Raw genomic sequence first — 18779 nt, 5'->3', positions numbered from 1 at the left:
ACTACAGCCGTCTGGGTCTCCGGCGTAGCATTCTGGAACCCCCACCCGGGGCTCCAGGGAGTACCTAGACTGGGCCGGTGCTGGTGGAGGTGGGTCTGGGGAAGCAGGTGTTGTGATAAACTGACCGAGAGTGATGGCGAGCTGCTGGACCTGGGCGGCTAGCGCGGCGAGCCCTTGTTCCTGGCTAGCCGCTGCTAGCCGAACGTCCCCTGAGGTGGAGGCTAGGACAGCCTCCTGGTGTTGGAGCAGTGACTCCACCCTTCCCAGGCGTGCCAGCGACTCGGGTTGTGTGCTGGGTCCATTGTTGGCCAGATTGTACTGTAACGGGTGTGGTTAGGACCCAATTGCAGCACAAAGACAGGCAGGGATATTTGGTAATGTCTTTTATTTGTAGAGCGGACGGAAGACAGGCAAGGGGCAGGCAGGATACGTCATCGGGGACAGGCAGGTTCAATAACGGGGAGCGCAGACAGAAGACAGGCGGGGGGCAGGCAGGATACGTGGTCGGAGAGAGACAGAGTCGGTAGCAGGGAATCAATCCGGAGGAAGAGAGTCTGGTGCAAGCATCGAAAACAATATGGCAATGGGTGACTGGTGAGAGAGGCTTATATAGTGGTTAGATTGCCGATCGGGAACAGCTGTGTGTGCAGGTGAATGGAGTTGGGCTAATGAGACAGGTAAGGAGAGGGAGGGGAAGGTAGATGAAGGCGGGATCATGACAGTGGGGGCCCTCCTGGTCTGCCAGGGCTCCGCATTTGGGTGGCTGCCCGAGGGCTCTGGGGACATCTGTGGTGCGTGGGCCGGTGTTCTTGGGGGATCCCGGGGCCCGACGGGGGAGTTGGGTGGTCTGGGTGGTGGCGCCTGCTCCTTTGCCTGAGTTGACCTGGCCTGTCTCCGGGGATGGTGGGGGGGGGGACTTGCTCCCGGGGAGTACCTGCAGCTGGCATCCGTGTGTGGGTTATGGGTGTGGTTGTGGGTTCTGGGGCTCGGGCTGGGGGCGGGGGGTTGTGGGTCGCTGGTTCGGGTCTCGGGCCCCGTGGGCGGCGGGTCGGCTCACTGCTGGGGTCACCCGCCCAGCAGGTGTGGTGGCTGGACCTGCGTGCCCTCTGCGTCGTGTGGGGGGGGGGGTGGCCCATCGTGCCGGGGCTGGTTGGACGTTCCGTCTGGGCCTATCAACCTTAGTCCTGAACCTGGCTGGCTGTGCTCGGCGCGGGCTTACCATGTGGCCTCCTTCGTGGGTGGTGGTCTCCTGTCATACCACTGGGCGGCCGAGGTACCTGCCCTCTGATGCTACATCTGATCTTCCAAAGACTCAAACAGCGCTTAACTTTATATTTTAACTTTGACTCATTTATAAATCTCTAATTTCATCAAAATTTTCACTTTGGCCAAGCTTTTAACAAATTATCTTTTTAATCAGATTCTTTCATGATGCATGCTCAATGTACACTAGTTCTCTTAGGCTGGTTCAGCCCTGTTTTTCCACTTTTCTCAAACTTTATTTTTCACCTTATTTCCTGTCTTCATTTATCTTGCATGGTTATTTAGCTACCTTTATGTTACTAGTTCTGCCATTCTACTATTACTTTTTGCTTCAACTTAATTCCTTTTAACTTTTTTCTTATTTCTCTTGTCTCTATTCTCTATTTCTCTTTTTCTTCATTTATTATTCTCTTATTCTCCTTATTTACATCTTTTACAACTTAATAAACCCCAATTTAGATGTAAACTCACTTCACACATCAACACATCATCTCTCATCGCCGCACAATCTGCTCTTTTCAGTGCAGCCTACCTGCACAAAACACAACCGCTTCACAAACCACACGGCAGCTTATATTTGTGAGAAAACACTCACCCTGAGGTGTTTAAAGTGGTCACTTCACTGAAGCTGATGGCAATGGCAGGTGAGACCCAACATATCCTGTTCATGATGCCATTTTTGTTGTTTCTTTGTTGTCGATGATGTGCTGATGAAGAAGGACTTCATGATTATATTAATACGTTTATTACAAGGAAGAACAGCATCAAACCAGACTTGCCATGGATGTCTGGGAGAGAACAGAAGTCAAATGCATTCTCTCTCGAATGAAGCAAGAGACTGTTTTTTATACCTCTTCAGACATAACATAACACATCAGACACTCTGGTGAGAAAGGTGAGGCAGCGTCTTTACACCCTCAGGCAGCAATTCCGGGTCTCGGTGAGGATCCTCAAGTCCTTCTACTGTGGAGCGGTGGAGAGCATCCTGACAGGCAACATCACTGCCTGGTTTGGGAACTGTACTGCTCAGGACAGGCGGGCCCTGAAGAGGGTGATGCATTCAGCTGAACGTACCACTGGAACTACCCTCCCCTCCCTGCAGGACTTATACACCAGGAGGTGTAGCAGCAGAGCCCGCAGAATCATGAAGGATCCTCACCACCCCAACAACAGACTGTTCCAGCTCTGCAGTCGGGCAAGCGCCTCCGCAGTCACACAGCGAGGACAGAGAGACTGAGACAGAGTTTTTTCCCGCAAGCCATAGGAACTGTCAATGCTGACCTCACCAGGGGTCCTCACTGAGCCACACACATAGGCTCCACTACCTTCTGTACTACATGTTGCATACTGTACCGCATACTGTGTCACTGTCATGGGTTGTTCGGTGTTACTGTATTGCTGCGCCGTACTGTTGTATACTGTGCTGTTTTATCCCACAAACACTACCTCACTTTATTCACATGCCACTTTAATGCACATATCTGTATTTACATAATTGCCTATCCCATATACATAACTCCATCCCATATACGTAAGCCTATTCCCTTTATTCCATTTTGTTTTATTTTATTTTATTCTATATATTTTTATTTTATTCTGTAAGTATTCGACTTACGTTTTAGGAATCAGTTAGTTTGTCTAGTAGAAAGAAATTTTCTTAGGTAGCTACTTTGTTCAGTCTCGGACATATTGTGTGTAATGATATGTCCGAGACGGGTGCATTGCATTACATTTCACTGCATATATGTGTGAAAGTATGTATATGTATGTGACGAATAAACCTCTTGAATCTTGAATCTTGAATCTGGTTCCATTACATAAGTCACAATTCAGCACCTGTCTGACATAAATCTAAACATTTCCCATTCTCTTCTCACAGGGGCCCCTTCTACTTCCCTTCCCACAGGGGTCCCTAAATAGACACTCTAATGTTGACGTTCTCCGTGTAATAATGGAAGCAACATATGTTAGTAATTATAATATACAATGGGCTCTGGTTCTTGGGAACCCAGTGCCCTTCTTCATCCCAAACATTCCAGACACCTCAATACACAAACTTTTCCGCATCAGACTCTGCTCGGTGCTGTTCTTTCTTCCAAGTTTTTGAGGCCAAAGCAGATAGAAACATTGTCCAGAGGGCCAGACTTATACTGGCCCAGGTCTGGACCTTTTTGGTCACAACAGCACCTACCTAAGAATTTTCTGTTAAATTAATCTCCAATTCACTTTCTCCAGTTTGCTCTTTAGAAATAATTAATGGCATGATGTTCTCAAGTCAGCGAGACAGCACTTTTGCGATGATTTTCACGTCTACATTAAGAAGTGATATCGGCCGGTAGGATCCACAATTATTAGACTCTTGGTCCTTCTTGAGCAAAAGTGTAATGTTTGCTTGTGAAAGAATAGGGGGAAGGGCACTGTTCTTCAGCGACTCCTGGAGCATTTTTAGGAGAATTGGAGAAAACGTATCCTTCATTTTTTTTTTAACTCTGTCATGCCACTCTGCATAGATGTAATTGCCCAGTTGATCTCTTCTAGTTCTATCGTCCGATTTTGGTGAGCAATTTTATCCGATTCAAGACAGGTGAAATTTAGGCCGTCTGAAAAATTTGTCATTAGCTGTGATGCTGCTTCACGCTTTAACTGTGACTGAGGTTGCTGGTTCGATCCCAGGCTCCTCCTGCTAGCATGCTGTAGTGTCCTTGAGCAAGACACTTAACCCCTAATTGCTCCTGATGGCTGCGTCCGTCGGTGTTTGAACAATTGTAAGTCGCTTTGGATTAAAGCGTCTGCTAAATGTAATGTAAACAAAGGGACCAACATTCCGGGGGCAGGTTCCGGGAGTCCACCTTAAGGGGCAAGTCCTTTGTTGAAAGCCACACTTTGAGGCCGTGAGGCAGCAGAGCATGGCTTCCACCTCCTGGTTCGCCCGCTCAGTCTGGCCGTTTGTCTGTGGGTGGAAGCCAGAAGATAGACTGACCTGGAGTGTGGTCAGGTGGAGGTGGAAACAAATGACTGGGTGTCCAGGGGCCAGGGTCGGCCTGACCAGGTACCCAAAATGTCCAAGCGGGGTGTTAAAGGCGGTCTTCCACTCATTCCCGTATGCAAATAGGACCAGGTGGTAGACATTGCTGAGGTCGAGCTTGGAGAAGCGGCAGAGTATCAGGGGCAAGGTATACTTATTTTTCACAGTGATGTCATTGAGCCCCCTGAGGTCGATGCAGGACAGAGAGGGTCATGTCTTTCTTAGCCACAAAGAAAAACCCCGCGCTCAGCGGTGACAACGTGGGGTGGATGATCCCTGCGGCGAGGGAGTCGGGGGAAGCCAGCCGAGTGTCAGGAAAGGCGGCCGAGGCGGAACAAAGGCAATGGCTGTGGCAGCGGGTGCTCCATGCGATACTACTACCGGTGAGCCAGTCAATTTGGGAGTTGTGGACCCAGAGCCAGGGGGTTTTGGGGGCAGTTAATAAAATGGAACACCATAGTTTCCCGGTGGTTCCCAGATAGTAGCAACTCAAGGGGGCTCGTCCAGTGCTCAGTCAGGGTCGGGTGCGACCCCATCATGCCCTTGACCTACAACGGTGCGGGGAGAGGAACGGGCGTCAAGCTCAGGTGGCGCGCCACTCCCAGATCCAACAAGCTCATTAGCGCCGGAGTCTATAAGAGCGGAAAGTGGAATAGTCAATTCCCTCCAGGAGGATGGCCGAAATCAAAGGGCGGATGGGGGAACTGCAAATGGAGTGACTGGAACATATCTACATATCTATATCTACCGGATCGGGCAGGTGGCCCGGAGGTGTCCCGACCGACCACAGCCCAGACAAGAGCCGGTCTGCATGTAGCTGGCTGGTTCCTCGGGGGAGATCTGTGAGCGGCCGAGCTGCATGGGCTCGGGAATGCGGTCACCCGTGTGTGAGTGTGTGTGTGTGTGTGTGTGTGTGTGTCATGGGGAGGGGGGGGTGGGTATAAACTGTTGTTATGCTGCAAGGTTTTGGTCCTGATGGACTGCAACCTTTTGCCAAATGGCAGATTCTCAAAAAGGTGTCAAGGGAAGGGTCAGCGGCAATCTTACTGCCCGCCTCAAGGTCACCCTAGGTCAGGTGGTCGGGGTTTGTGATGGACTTTAGGCGACATAGCACAAGGCGTTCACAAGTCTTCATCACCACAGAGGTTAGAGCAACGGGTCTGTTTTCATTAAGACCTGTGATCCTTGGCTTTTTTTGGACAGGGATGACGGTGGAGGCTTTGAAGCAGACTGCCACCCTGCAGGTCTAGGTGTTAATTGTCTGTGAACACCGGAGACAGTTTGTCTGCAGAGTGTTTCAGCGTGGATGGGGAGACAGCATCTGGTCCAGCTGCCTTGTGGGGGTTCTGCCCTTTGAAGTGTCTGTTAACGTCTCTCACATGACTAGGGCGAGAAGGTGAAATAGGGGGCGAGGGGTGTGATTAGGTTGGATGACTGAGGAGTCTGTGTTGACAAGATCAAAGTTGCAAGGCTGTACAAATGTAAACAGGAACATTTCAAACATTAAAACCCTTTGTCAAACACGTGCGTGGACTCTGTGAGATGCTCTTTTCTCTCCACCCCTGAGCGCAAGGTGTGTGTTTGTGTGTGTGAGTGAGGCATTCAGAAGAGTGACGCGTTTAAGGGCAAGGAAGAGAATGTCATTTAAAAACCAAGAATGAACTTTCCGATTGGACTCTTGAATATGGCTTTCGTAAGGGTGCTCTGTGTAGCACTGTTGGCTTCACTGGCCCAAGGTAAGCGGCTATGCCTACAGCTTACATGTATAGGATTTTGAGGGCGACAAGCCATTTGCTTCTCATCTCTGCTGAGATCTGGTGGGGCGTTTTCCTCTTGTCACTGGGTGATTGAACAACCCTTTAGCGCCCATTTAAATCATAAGTCAATGCTGAACAGCGGAAGCATTTAGTACATATATTGTGTTTTTAGGATTGTGGATTTGTGTTTCAAGTAGATTCAAGAGGTTTATTCATCACATACATATACATACTTTCATACATATGCAGTAAAATGTCTTTGGAGATTATGCACAACAGTTACTAAACCAAGACTCAAAACGAAAATATAAAGTGGAGGTACAAAAAAGAAGGGAATAGAGTTATGTATATGGGACAGGCTATTTGTATAGAGAGATATGTGCAGTAAAGTGCATGTGGATAAAGTCAGTATGGAGATATACAGTACAGTATACAACAGTACGACACAGCAATACAGTAACAATGCACAGAACAGAAATACAGCGCAGTATGCAGTAACCCAGAGCAGTGATACAATGAATTTTCAGTACAGTATGCTACATACAGTACAGTAACGCAATGTGAGTGACTCAGTGCTTTTTGTTAGATTGACAGGTCAGCCACCTCCTTGCGGTAGGCCTTCTCATCGGTGTCAGTGATCAGGCCCACCACGACGGTGTGGTCAGCAAACTTGATGATGGTGTTGGAGCTGGACCTGGCCACACAGTCATGTGTGTACAGGGAATACAGTAGGGGGCTGCTAATGCAGCCCTGGGGGGATCCTGTGTTCAGGGTGAGGGAACTGGACATATGCCTCCCCACCCTAACCACCTAGGGCCTGGCTGTGAGGAAGTCCAGGATCCAGGCACACAGCGGAGTGCTCAGTTCTAGCTCCCGCAGCTTGACAGCCGGGGACTATGGTGAACAGCTAAGCTGAACTATAGTCGATGAACAGCAATCTCACATAGGCCCCCCTTCCGGCCATCCAGGTGCGTGAGCGTGGTGTGCAGTACCTGGGAGACAGCATCGTCCGTGGTTCTGTATGGCCAGTACGCGAACAGTATGCGGCCAGTGCAGCAGGTCCAAGGTGCGGGGGAAGGGTGGCGTAGATGTAATCCTTAATCAGCCTCTCAAAGCACTTCATGACCACCGAGGTGGGGGCTACCGGGCGGTAGTCATTCAGGCAGGCTGAAGAGGCGATCTTCAGAACAGGAATGACGGTGGACCTCTTGAAGCAGGACGGGACCACCGACTCGGTCATGGAGGCATTGAATATCCTCGTGAATACCGAGGCTAGCTGGTTAGAACAGGTCTTCAGTACTCGCCCAGATATGCCATCTTGGCCCGCAGCTTTCCTGGTGTTCACACGCATCAGAGCCCTCCTGATGTCATGCTTAGACACTGAGAGTGCGCACTCATCCCCAGCCGTGTAACTCCAATTCGCTGGTGAGCTAGCAGTGTTGTTGCCAGACTCAAACCGCGCAAAAATGGAGTTCAGTTCGTTGGCATCCAGGGAGGCGCCCACACTCGTGGCTGGGGAGGAGCTGCTGTTGTAGTTCATAATAGTCCACAGCCCCTGCCAAAAGCATCTGGTGTTCCATTGCTCCATCTGTCGCTCCACTCTGTCCCTATACATCCGTTTAACATCCTTCACCACCCTCCGCTGATTATACAACGCTGCTTTGTAACTGTCCATGTTAACGGATACAAGGCCGTTGTTGTAAGCAGCCGCATGAGCATTCAGAGCGCCGTTGATGGATTTCTCGACCCACGTTTCTGGTTCGGGAATATCTACACTTTCACCGTGGGAACGATGCTATCAGCTAACATAGTTATGAAGCATGTAGCTACTTCCATAAACTCACTGACGTCACTGGGACTTGAATCTTAGGCCCTCTGCTATACGTTATCTACATGTTCGCTCTTTGTTCCCTAAATTTGGTCCCTACCTTTTGAAGCTGTGCTTGGGACTCAATGTGGCTTCTGACATGCCTTACTCTTCAACACTCTTTTTCAAGCATGGCCTGTATTCCATTGTGGCTACTCGCAGCAGCTCCTTCACATGTATGTTTGTCAGGGTTCTTTGATTTTAAGTGTTTCAGGGTAGAAAAAATGGATTCTCAAACATTAAGTGGAACCAAACTTGACAGATGTTTCAGTGCGTCTCCATCAGCACAGTTTTCCAAAACTCCCAGGGTTCCTTCCCTCAGACCAGATTTCAGTCCATCATCCTGAGCAAGTTCAATCATCTCTATTTGAGAAGCTGCTTCATCTGTCATCAATGGGGCTTTCAAGCAGTCTGATTCTGCAGTGAAAAGGTTGATAAAGAATGTAGTCTGAGGACTTTTCAGCTGTAAATCAAGGAATCTGTCCTCAAAACTGCTCTAGAGATTTTTGAGCAGCGTCATACCGTTCTGTATTCCCTCCGAGGGCCTCAGCTGCTTATTCACTTACGTTTGATACGAAGGGAAAATGCATCAGTTCTCCCTTTTGAAGTTGGGTCTTCAACAGCTTGAGTTTGTTGACAAACATGAATACTCTTTGCACCAGATCAGATAGGATCTTCAGCTTCCCTTGTAGAGAGCTACCACTTCCGGTTCCGGAAACGTCTTTTGTGTTTGTGCTACTTCTTTGAATCGCTTCCCAAACTACCTGATTTTGGATTACGGAACTCGGATTATTTACACTGTGATATCCCTACTCTTTCCTGGCTTTGACCCTCGCCTGAACTGTCTTTTCGGATTTTGGAACACGGACTAGCATATTGCTAACTATGCCGGCATCGATGCCTACCTCCACGGATTGTGGGAACTGTTTGCACCTGGTCGACAGACTCAGTGCTCTAGAAAAGTCGGTCTTCAAAGACATTAATAGCCTGCGTGAGGACGTGAAGAAGAGGGATGAACTGTTTGTGCGTCTGACCTCCATCGCTAGCGCTCAGGCTAAGCACATCTCCTGCTCCATGTCCTCCGCTGTTATCGGACCGGTCTTAAGACTCCACCCTCCCATTGCCTGGATCCATACTCACTGTGGGTGAGTCGGATCCATCTGACGCCCTGCCGGCTATGATAGAGGAGCCGTGGCCCAAGTCCCAGACCAGTTCCACCCAGGAGCCTTGGACGCTGGCGGCAAGCCGTGGCCGGCGTTGCGTGCCCTCCTTGCGCCGCTCTATGCCGGAGACTTTCCGGCTGGAGAATAGATTCCAAGCCCTGGAGCCCACAGTCGATGCCAGAGATATGGGGGAATTTCCTCCTTGGGGGGGGAGGGGGCTTACAGTCCACCGTGGCATCGAGAGCACCAAGAGGCCCCGCTGAACACCACAGAGCGCCACCTTGGCTCCCGCAGCGCAATCTCCGCCCGTCGGGGCCGCCCCGCAACCACTGACTCTCACCGCCTGCCTGCGCCGCCTCCAGGAGGATGGTGCTCTCCTGGCTCGGCTGATGCTGTCCCTCGGAACTCCTCTGGTGCCAGACCTCCATCCATGCTCATTGTAGGCTCCTCCATGGTTCGACACATCACCTGCCTGCGGCTAAAACCATTTGCTACCTGGGTGCTCTCGTCCGGGATATAGGCTCCAGAATCCCACAGCTGCTGGATCAAAACCCATTTGCCTCCACTGTTCTTATCCACGTCAGAACCAACGATCTCAGGAACAAACAATCGGAAAAGACTTTAGAAAGCTTATTGGTAGTCTTATACAGTCGGACCGCCAGTTCGTCGTCTCCGGTCCGCTGCCGTCCCAGCTTCGGAGACGTAAAATTCACGTGTGTCCTACAGCTACACACATGGCTCAAGGGATACTGCTGCTCCCCCAACCTACCGTTTGTGGACAACTTCGGCACCTTCTTGAACCGTTCAAATGTCTTCAGACATGATGGAGTTCATCCAAACTTTCACGGATCACACCTCCTCGCCTTAAACATGGAACTTACGCTGAAATCTTCTGTTCGCTGCTGATGTTTGGTGAGTCCGATCCACTCTGACAATAATGACTGCCACTCTGCTCTACAAATTCCTGTACTTATAAACCATAGACCGAAATTACGTAACTTCCCTGTATGTTACAGGAATCTAAACAATTTAGTGATTTGGACTCAAACTCTCAGTACCCCGCAAAGCCATGCACCCAGACCAATAAAATGTCTCTATTAAACGTAAGGTCACGAACTAACAAGTCATTTTTAGTTAATGAGCTTATAAGTACTCATAACCTGGATTTTGCTCTATTAACTGAGACCTGGCTGGATAGAAATGGCTCAGTCGCACTCATTGAGACCGCATCCCTAATTTCAAGTTCATCCAAACCACTAGAGCTGACCAGAGAGGCGATGGAATAGCTGCTGTCTTCTCTGATAAATATATATAAACTGCAGTGCCCCGATTTTAATCATCGCTGTCTATCGGCCACCAAAATCTAAATGTGGCTTTCTTGATGAATTCTCTGAGCTACTGTCCAAGGTCTCCACTGATTATGATTGTGTAATTATCTCAGGTGATTTTAATATTCATGTTGACAATCAAACACTCAGATGCTCAACACTTCCATTAGCCAATTGGAGGCATTTGACCTCACTCAGCATGTTTCTGGACCCACCCACAATAAGGCGCATACTCTGGACTTAGTCATATCAAAAGGACAAAATATCACTGTACCCTATTTCATGGATGTTGTTATTTCAGATCACTGTTGCATTTTCTTTGACGTGTCTGCTCTTCCTGTACAACAGAGGGGTACCCGAACAATTAAAAAATGTATCATTAACAATAATACCATTGAAACTTTTAAGAGAATTGTAAATGAGTTACCGCTGTTCAAGGCATCTTCAACTGAGGATCCTGCGAACAACTTCAGCTAAAATATAATTGATAAGATTGCACCTGTGAAAACTAAAAACATAGAAAAACAATAAGCCCCCTGTAGAAATGGAGCAGTTATTAGGCAGTTTTTAGGCAGTTTAAGAGAGTGTTGCCAGGCAGAACGAAAATGGAGAAGACAAATCTTCAGGTTCATCATAAAATTTACAAGGATAGACTCAAGCGATACAATATAGAAATTAAACAGGCCAGACAGTCTTTCTTCTCTAAAATCATTAATGAAAACCTCAACAATAGTAAAGTGCTCTTCTTCAATGTTGATTGACTTATTATTCCACCATCTACAACGCCCTCAGAGATGCTATCCACTGAAAAATGTGAGTTCGCTACATTCTTCAGTCACAAAATTATAGCTATCAGACAGAATATTAGTGCCTCAACATCCAGAAATGAACCTACCCTCCAGTTCTCCAGTAATATGACTTCTACCATGTCTCATTTTGTGCCCTTAGACATAAAAAGACTGGACGATATTGTTGGTCAGCTCAGGACCATTTCCAACCTGTCGTTCAGTTTACCTTCAGCTTAACAACTATCTAACCTCAAATAGCCTTTTAGACACCGATCAATCTGGCTTTCGTCCTCACCATAGCACAGAAACAGCGCTTATTATAGTTCTGAACGATCTACACATAAACACTGATGCAAAAAAACTATGTTCTTCTGCTCCTGGATCTCAGTGCTGCCTTCGACACTGTTGACCATCAGATTTTATAAGCGACATTACAAAAATGACTTGGCCTATCTGGCACGGTTCTAAATTGGTTCAAAACCTACCTACAGGACAGGCAGTTATTTTTGTCCACTGGAGATTTTGTGTGAAACAAAGTGGATATTGTATGTGGAGTGCCCCAAGGTTCAATTCTGGGACCATTATTGTTTAACCTCTATATGCTTCCACTGGCACATATTGTAAAGAAACACAAAATAATTTTCCATAATTATACAGATGATTCACAATTGTACATATCCTTATCTCCTGATGACCTACTCCCCATACACTCCCTTACTGTATTTATGATATCAATGCATGGATGTCAAAGAACTTTTTAAAACTGAACAAAGACTAAACAGAAATACTCATCTTTGGTGCAAATAAAATTGCAGCTCATCTTAGTTCTCTGTCCCTTGAGAGCAAGAATGAAGCCAAAAATCTGGGTGTAATCATATCTAAATTTTAAAAGCCATATAAATCAAATCACAAAATCAGCCTTCTACCATCTAAAAAACATTTCAAAATTAAGAGACTTCTTGTCAAAAGCAGACTCTGAAAAATTAATCCATGCATTCATAATGAGTAGATTGGACTACTGTAATGGCCCATTCACCGGCCTCCCGAAATCAGCTGTGCAGCAGCTAGTGTTAATCCAAAATGCAGCTGCACACGTTCTCACTGGGACAAAAAAGTTTGAACATATCACACCTGTTCTTAGATCTCTACATTGGCTTCCCGTCAAAACTAGAATTGATTTTAAGATTCTGCTACTTGTATATAAAGCTATAAATGGCCTTGCACCTCAGTATATAAAAGAAAAGCTAATTATAGACGAACCAGCAAGAACTCTCGGGTCCACAGGCAATGGTCTTTTAACTATCCGTCGTACCAACTCTAAAGCAGGAAAGGCTGCCTTCTGTATCTATGCCCCAAGTAAATGGAACACCCTACCGAGGGTCCTGAGAGAGGCCCCCACACTGAATACTTTTAAAAGTAGGTTAAAAACCTTGCTGTTTGCTACAGTCTCTGACTGACTGACTGACTGACATCTGTCTGTCTGTCTGTGTTACTGGTACTGGTGCTGTAGCGGCTGCTAACATTATACCTAAACTTAACCCTCGCTTACCTTATGGCTAAAATTAAGCATCTCTAACCCTATACCCTAACTTACCTCTAACCTTACACCTCAACTTAACCGTCTCTAACTTGAGTGACTTCTCCGGTTACGGTGAGAGCTTCCACTTCCGGTTCCGGTGACTTCTTTGCGTGTGCGTTGCTGTTGTCTTTTTTGCTGTTGTTTTTTTTTGCAGTTGCTGGAGTTGATGTTGCTGCTGCTGTTGTTTTGTGGCTGCTGCTGCTATTTCTGTTGCTGTTGTTGTTGTTTCTGTTGTGATAATACAGTGAGAGGATTATAAGAAGGGTGTGTTTTTGGGGAGAGAGAGTCAAAAGGATCTTCTTCCGAGGTCAGAATGAAAAACTTGACCCGTAATTTAGGGACGCTAATTCAAGGACCGTGACTGGATTAAGATGAGACGGTGCACACAGTTGAAATTTCCGTTTCCGGTGAGGGCTACCACTTCCAGTTCCGGTGACATCTTTGCTCTGCATTACTTCGTTGAGATGAGATGGTACACACTGTTGACTCAATAGAGATGAGGAGATTTCTGGTTCCGGTGAGAGCTACCACTTCCGGTTCCGGTACCGTCTTTGCTTTTGCGCTGTTGCTGTTTTTGTTGCTGCTGTTGTCTGCGGCTAGTACTGTCACTGCTGGTGTTGTCGTTGCTGCTGCTGCTGGTGCTGCCGTTGCTGCTGCTAACCTTATACCTAAACTTAACTCTCGCTTACCTTATACCTCAACTTAATGTAACCTTATACCTCGACCTAACCATCTCTAACCTGAGCGACCTTTCCAGTTGTTGTTGCTGCTGTATTTGTTTTTGTTGTCTTTGTTAATGCTTTTGTTGTTACTGTTGTTTCAGGGGCATTCTTTTTTTTTTTTTAACCTGTGCTGTCAGCATGCTGGGCATACAACACAGAGTATTTGTATGCCATTTGCATCCAGGACATAGTTAGTCTGCAAGAGGAGTTCAAGTTCTCCACCTGCAATGCAACTCTTTATTAATTCCTAAATCCTCAAGAACTGCTGCAATAACTCTGTCCTGTGGATGCCCTGTAGAATGACAAGAACACAGTTTTGGTTATGGAGAGCCACCACCAACCCCCCCCCCCTTTGGAGAACTATTCATCATGTTTGGATCTATAACAACTGATCACTTGATCACTAGTCCAAGAGGGGGAGAATCACCACGGTGAGACAAATAGACATAGAAACAAACAACATTTACACAAAAACATGAACATTGGATGACAACATGTATTAGTAACTGAATTAGGTCCATTTAGGTCCAGGAAAACTGGAACTACAACTGGTCCCGTGGCCTCTTCCTGTCAAGGTTATGGCAGTAAATAAGGGAGGAAAGGAGGGAGAAGCACCCCCGGTTGCTGGGGAGTACTCCAAGCAGGGGTGCGTGAGTGCATGTGTGTGTGCGTGCATGTGTGGGTGTGCGTGTGTGTAAGATGTCCACCGGTGAGTGTACATGACTTATCCCCATCGGTACTGGTGTAAAAGGTCGGTATTATGTTGCGGTGCCTCCAGGCAGCGCAAGGGGCCCCGAAGCCCCCCGAACTGCACAGCCCCGCGGACAACCCCCGGCTGCAGGAAATCCCCAGGTACCCCCGCCCAAGTCCCAGGGAGCACGAGGAGGCCCTACGCCCCAGGGGAGCACACATACAACCAACCCCTGGGCGCAGGCATAAGACGCAGCCGCCGGCACAGAACCCGGGCCACGAGCGCAAGGCACGGACCCCGGGCCCGGATCACGGCCCCACGGTGACAGACCGACACCCCGCCCGAGCCAGCAAGACCCCCATGCCAACCCACGCCCCGCACAAGGGGGGGGGGGGGTGGCCCACCGCAGCCAACCAGGCACCCCGCCCGGCATTAGTGCCAAGTGACCATACACGTAGCAGCAAGTGCACAGCGCAGGGCACCTCGATGTTACACCCAACCCCCCCGCCGGCGATGCCGGCAGGCCATCAGGTATAGAGGCCCTCCGCCACCCCCAGCACCCCGGGCGCCCGCCGCAGAGAAGCACCGCTCAGGGGCATTCTTTTGTAATGACCGGCTGACAACTACGTTCTTTCTTTCTTTTTTGTATTTCTTTGTAAAACGCATTGTGTTGCCCTGGTATGAAATGCGCTCTATAAATAAAGTGTGACTTGACATGACTTGACTTGACTTGTAGATCCAGGTTACGTCTGTCCAGATGATGGAGCCATGTCCACCAGAAGGATAGTCCTTGTGCTTCACTCAAAGCTTGAGTGCACTTAAAAGGTCAAAAAACAATAAAGCGCTTTCCCTTTTGAGAGCCACTTTTGAGAGCTGGTTAGGTTAGCTATTATATTCAGCTTAGTAACTATTGTGCATAATCTCCGGGTGCGTTGCAAAGAAATTTCACTGCATACTGTATATGTATGAAAGAATGTATATGTATGTGACAAATAAACCTTTTGAATCTTGAATCCTTTATTGTGCAATTCTCTGACACACCGCAAACAAATATACATAAAAATCAACTGTGGTTTGTCCTGGATGTCACACGACTTCAGTCCAGTGCTACACTGAAAGAATGTTTTCTCAATTTCTCCGAATATAATTGTGTTTCAATTGTATTATTTGTGTCCGAAATTCTGCGTTCAAATGTGTCATGACAGTTGGAGGTCTGAAACCATTTATTTCAAATTATCTTCAGGAGCAACAATAGAAACGTCATCACTGTTTCACAAATTCCCTATTTGTCCACATTAGTGCTTTGCTTTTCAATTTGTTGGCACTGTCATGATTTCGATTTGTTTAATTTCTCTGTGCACAGTCAGAGAAATACACCTTGAATGAAAGTGTGACTGTTTTAAAAAGGGCTCAGAGTTGTAAATGGAATTCTCACAGGCTGATGCGCATGCAAACAAACGACTCTTTTGCCAGAGTGAATCACTATTCCCGAGTCACTTAAAAGATTTGCTAGCTACGAATAAATCATTCCCGATTTTGCATCCCTATTACGTGCAAGATATGGGCTGTCTCATATAGGGCATACTGTATGTTTAAAATAATAAAAATGCTACCAATAACTAACATGAAAACACAATTTTGATTAAAAAAAATAAATAAAAAGAGCCGCATATGGACAGGCAAAGAGCAACATGCGGCTGGGCCTTCCATAGACAACATGCAACTCAAAGTGCTTTACATTAACAGAAGGCAATCAATAATATAAATAAATAAAGCTGCAGACATTAATACACAGAGTCCAGTTTAGTCATCTTAGATACATATTACAGGTTTTCAAGGTTCTCTGGGGACCAGGGTCAGTAATACACATAGTCCAGTTTAGTCATCTTAGATACATATTACAGGTTTTCGAGGTTCTGTGGGGACCAGGGTTTGTCATTGCTATAACTCACCGTGACGCTTGTGTTAAAACAGCCATACTCTCAGAGGCTGATATATGAGTCTCAGCCTCGATTATCCAGACTGTGATACGAGGTCTGTACGGTGCTGTAACGTTGATCCACTGTTCTCTTCTTACTCTGGGCTGTTTGCCACCCAGGGCAATGGGACTTCATTGGGTTGCACCGGGGGAAACCTGTCATGATCGTGGGTCATTACGAGTCTGCCCGACCAATGTTTTTCATACATTCAATGTTTTGGAAATAAATTTTATATAAATAAAGACATGTTTACTTTAATTGAAGTATCTTATTTTTCATGTGGTTTTTTTTCACATGACTATTTATCATACTCATGTGTTCGACCAATCACCGTGGATTTAAGTCTGGACCAATCACTGTGCACTTACGTCACTGAATGTTCCTCCTCTGTCTTTTTGTTAAAATCTCCATCAAGAACGGTGGTTTACAATTAGAGCAGGGGCATGGGGAACAAAAAAAAGACAAAATACAGTAATGTCGCAATTTTCTTGATATATCCAATATATTCGAAGACTTTGGCTGGATTATTTTAAAACTTGCACTACATCAATTTTTGTAGCTCAGTAATCTCCCACTTGAAATACGGTATATATTGATTAAGAGACTTTTATGTCAATTATTTGTGCTTTTATGGTCATTGAAAGTAACTCTCACTTATTCACTCCTCTACGCTAGCTTCTACACTGCTGCCGCTTGTCTTGAAAGAGCTAAATCTTGTGTGCTTTTCCCGTTACCCCCAAAATAAGCTAATTGAGTTTGGTTGCAGGTCCAGAGCAATGGGTTGTAATTTTGTCCTTTTTATTTAAGTCCCAAAAGGACATGCAGGGTGTTACCTCCATTTGAATGGAACTGTGTTGTTGGAAACTTACAGATGTAGTGATTTCTTTCCACAGAGACACCGTGAGGTAGGACTCTGTGAACTACAGGTGGTAGACAGCCACCTTCTAACTTTTAGGATAAAGTAATAACACACAACAAGTGTGCTTGTAGTAGTAATTCTGCATGTCAGCCAATGCTGCATTCAATGGAAACTTGGAAAATTGAAACTCGTTTAAGTAATAATGCTGATCTAAAGACAAGCGACAGCACATACCAAAGCTACATTCCAACTCAAAAATTTCTAATTGGTGTCTAGAGGAAGTGATGTGTTTTACAGGAACGTGGAAAACTGTAATTTGTGTCTATCAGGACTAACATCTCACTAACCTACCAGCTATATTTATTATTATTATTATTATTATTATTATTATTATTATTGCCATCATCAAGTTGTTGTTGTGAAAATCATCATTAGGCTCTTCACTTCTCTTTCTATCTTTACCTGCTTCATACAGATAAGCAACTTTAACTGCCTGATCATCAGCATCCCTTCACTGGTCTGAAATGGTCACATAAAAGAGGGAACAAATCTCAGTAACTCTGCATACATCACCAGGGGCGGTTTAAGCGATTTGGAAGCACCAGACAAAGACCAGTGAGAGGGCCTCCTCCATTTTGCTTAACGCAGTCATAGCTAGTGAACAAAACATATTTGGAGGCAGCTTTTTCAGTAAACAAAGCTGCAGAACTAAAGGACCAAAATGAGATTTGACCTTCAAGATTCAAATGACCTTCAGTCAGTTGGAAGAAGACAGTATGGCAGGAAAAATATTAGTATATAATCTTTCATTCTTTCAAGACAAAGGTGTGTGTGCGCGGGTGTGTGCGCAAACTTTGAGCGTCAAACAGTACATTTCTTGCATTCTGGTTCATTTCTATGCACCAATTCAAGATTCAAGATTCAAGGGGTTTATTCGTCACAAACATATACATACTTTCATACATATTGAAATAGTGAAATGTCAATGCAACGCACCTGGCGATATGTGCACAATATGTTCTAGACTGAACACAATAGCTTCCTAAAAATTTCTACTTGACTAACTGATTCCTAAAACGTAATGCAGAAAGTCCAATACTATAGAATAAAATAACATATATAGAATAAAATAAAATAAAATAAAATAAGAACTCAAAGGTAATGCAGAGTGGGGGTACAAAATAGAATAAAGGGAATAGGCTTATGTATATGGGATAGGCTATTTATGTATATACAGATATGTGGATTAAAGTGGCATGTGAATAAAGTGAGGTAGTGTGTGTGTGTGAGATATACAGCACAGTATACAACAGTATGGCACTGCAATACAATAACCCAGAACAGTGATGCAGTATGCAGTACAATATGCTACTTACAGTACAGTAAGGTAGTGGAGCCTATGTGTGTGGCTCAGTGAGGACCCCTGGTGAGGTCAGCATTGACAGTTCTTATGACTTACGGGAAGAAACTCTGTCTCAGTCTCTGTTTGCGCTGTGTGACTGCGGAGGCGCTTGCCTGACCAAAGCAGCTGGAACAGTTCGTTGTTGGGGTGGCTGCTACTACACCTCCTGGTGTATAATTCCTGCAGGGAGGGGAGGGTAGTTCCAGTGGTACGTTCAGCTGAAAGCACCACCCTCTGCAGGGCCTGCCTGTCATGAGCAGTACAGTTCCAAAACCAGGGAGTGATGTTGCCTGTCAGGATGCTCTGAACTGCTCCAGAGTAGAAGGACTGGAGGATCCTCACCGAGACCCGGAATT

This window comes from Zeus faber (assembly GCF_960531495.2).
Source record: "Zeus faber genome assembly, chromosome: 11".
NCBI classification, from domain to species: Eukaryota; Metazoa; Chordata; class Actinopteri; order Zeiformes; family Zeidae; genus Zeus; species Zeus faber.
This window is presented reverse-complemented; position numbering follows the sequence as displayed.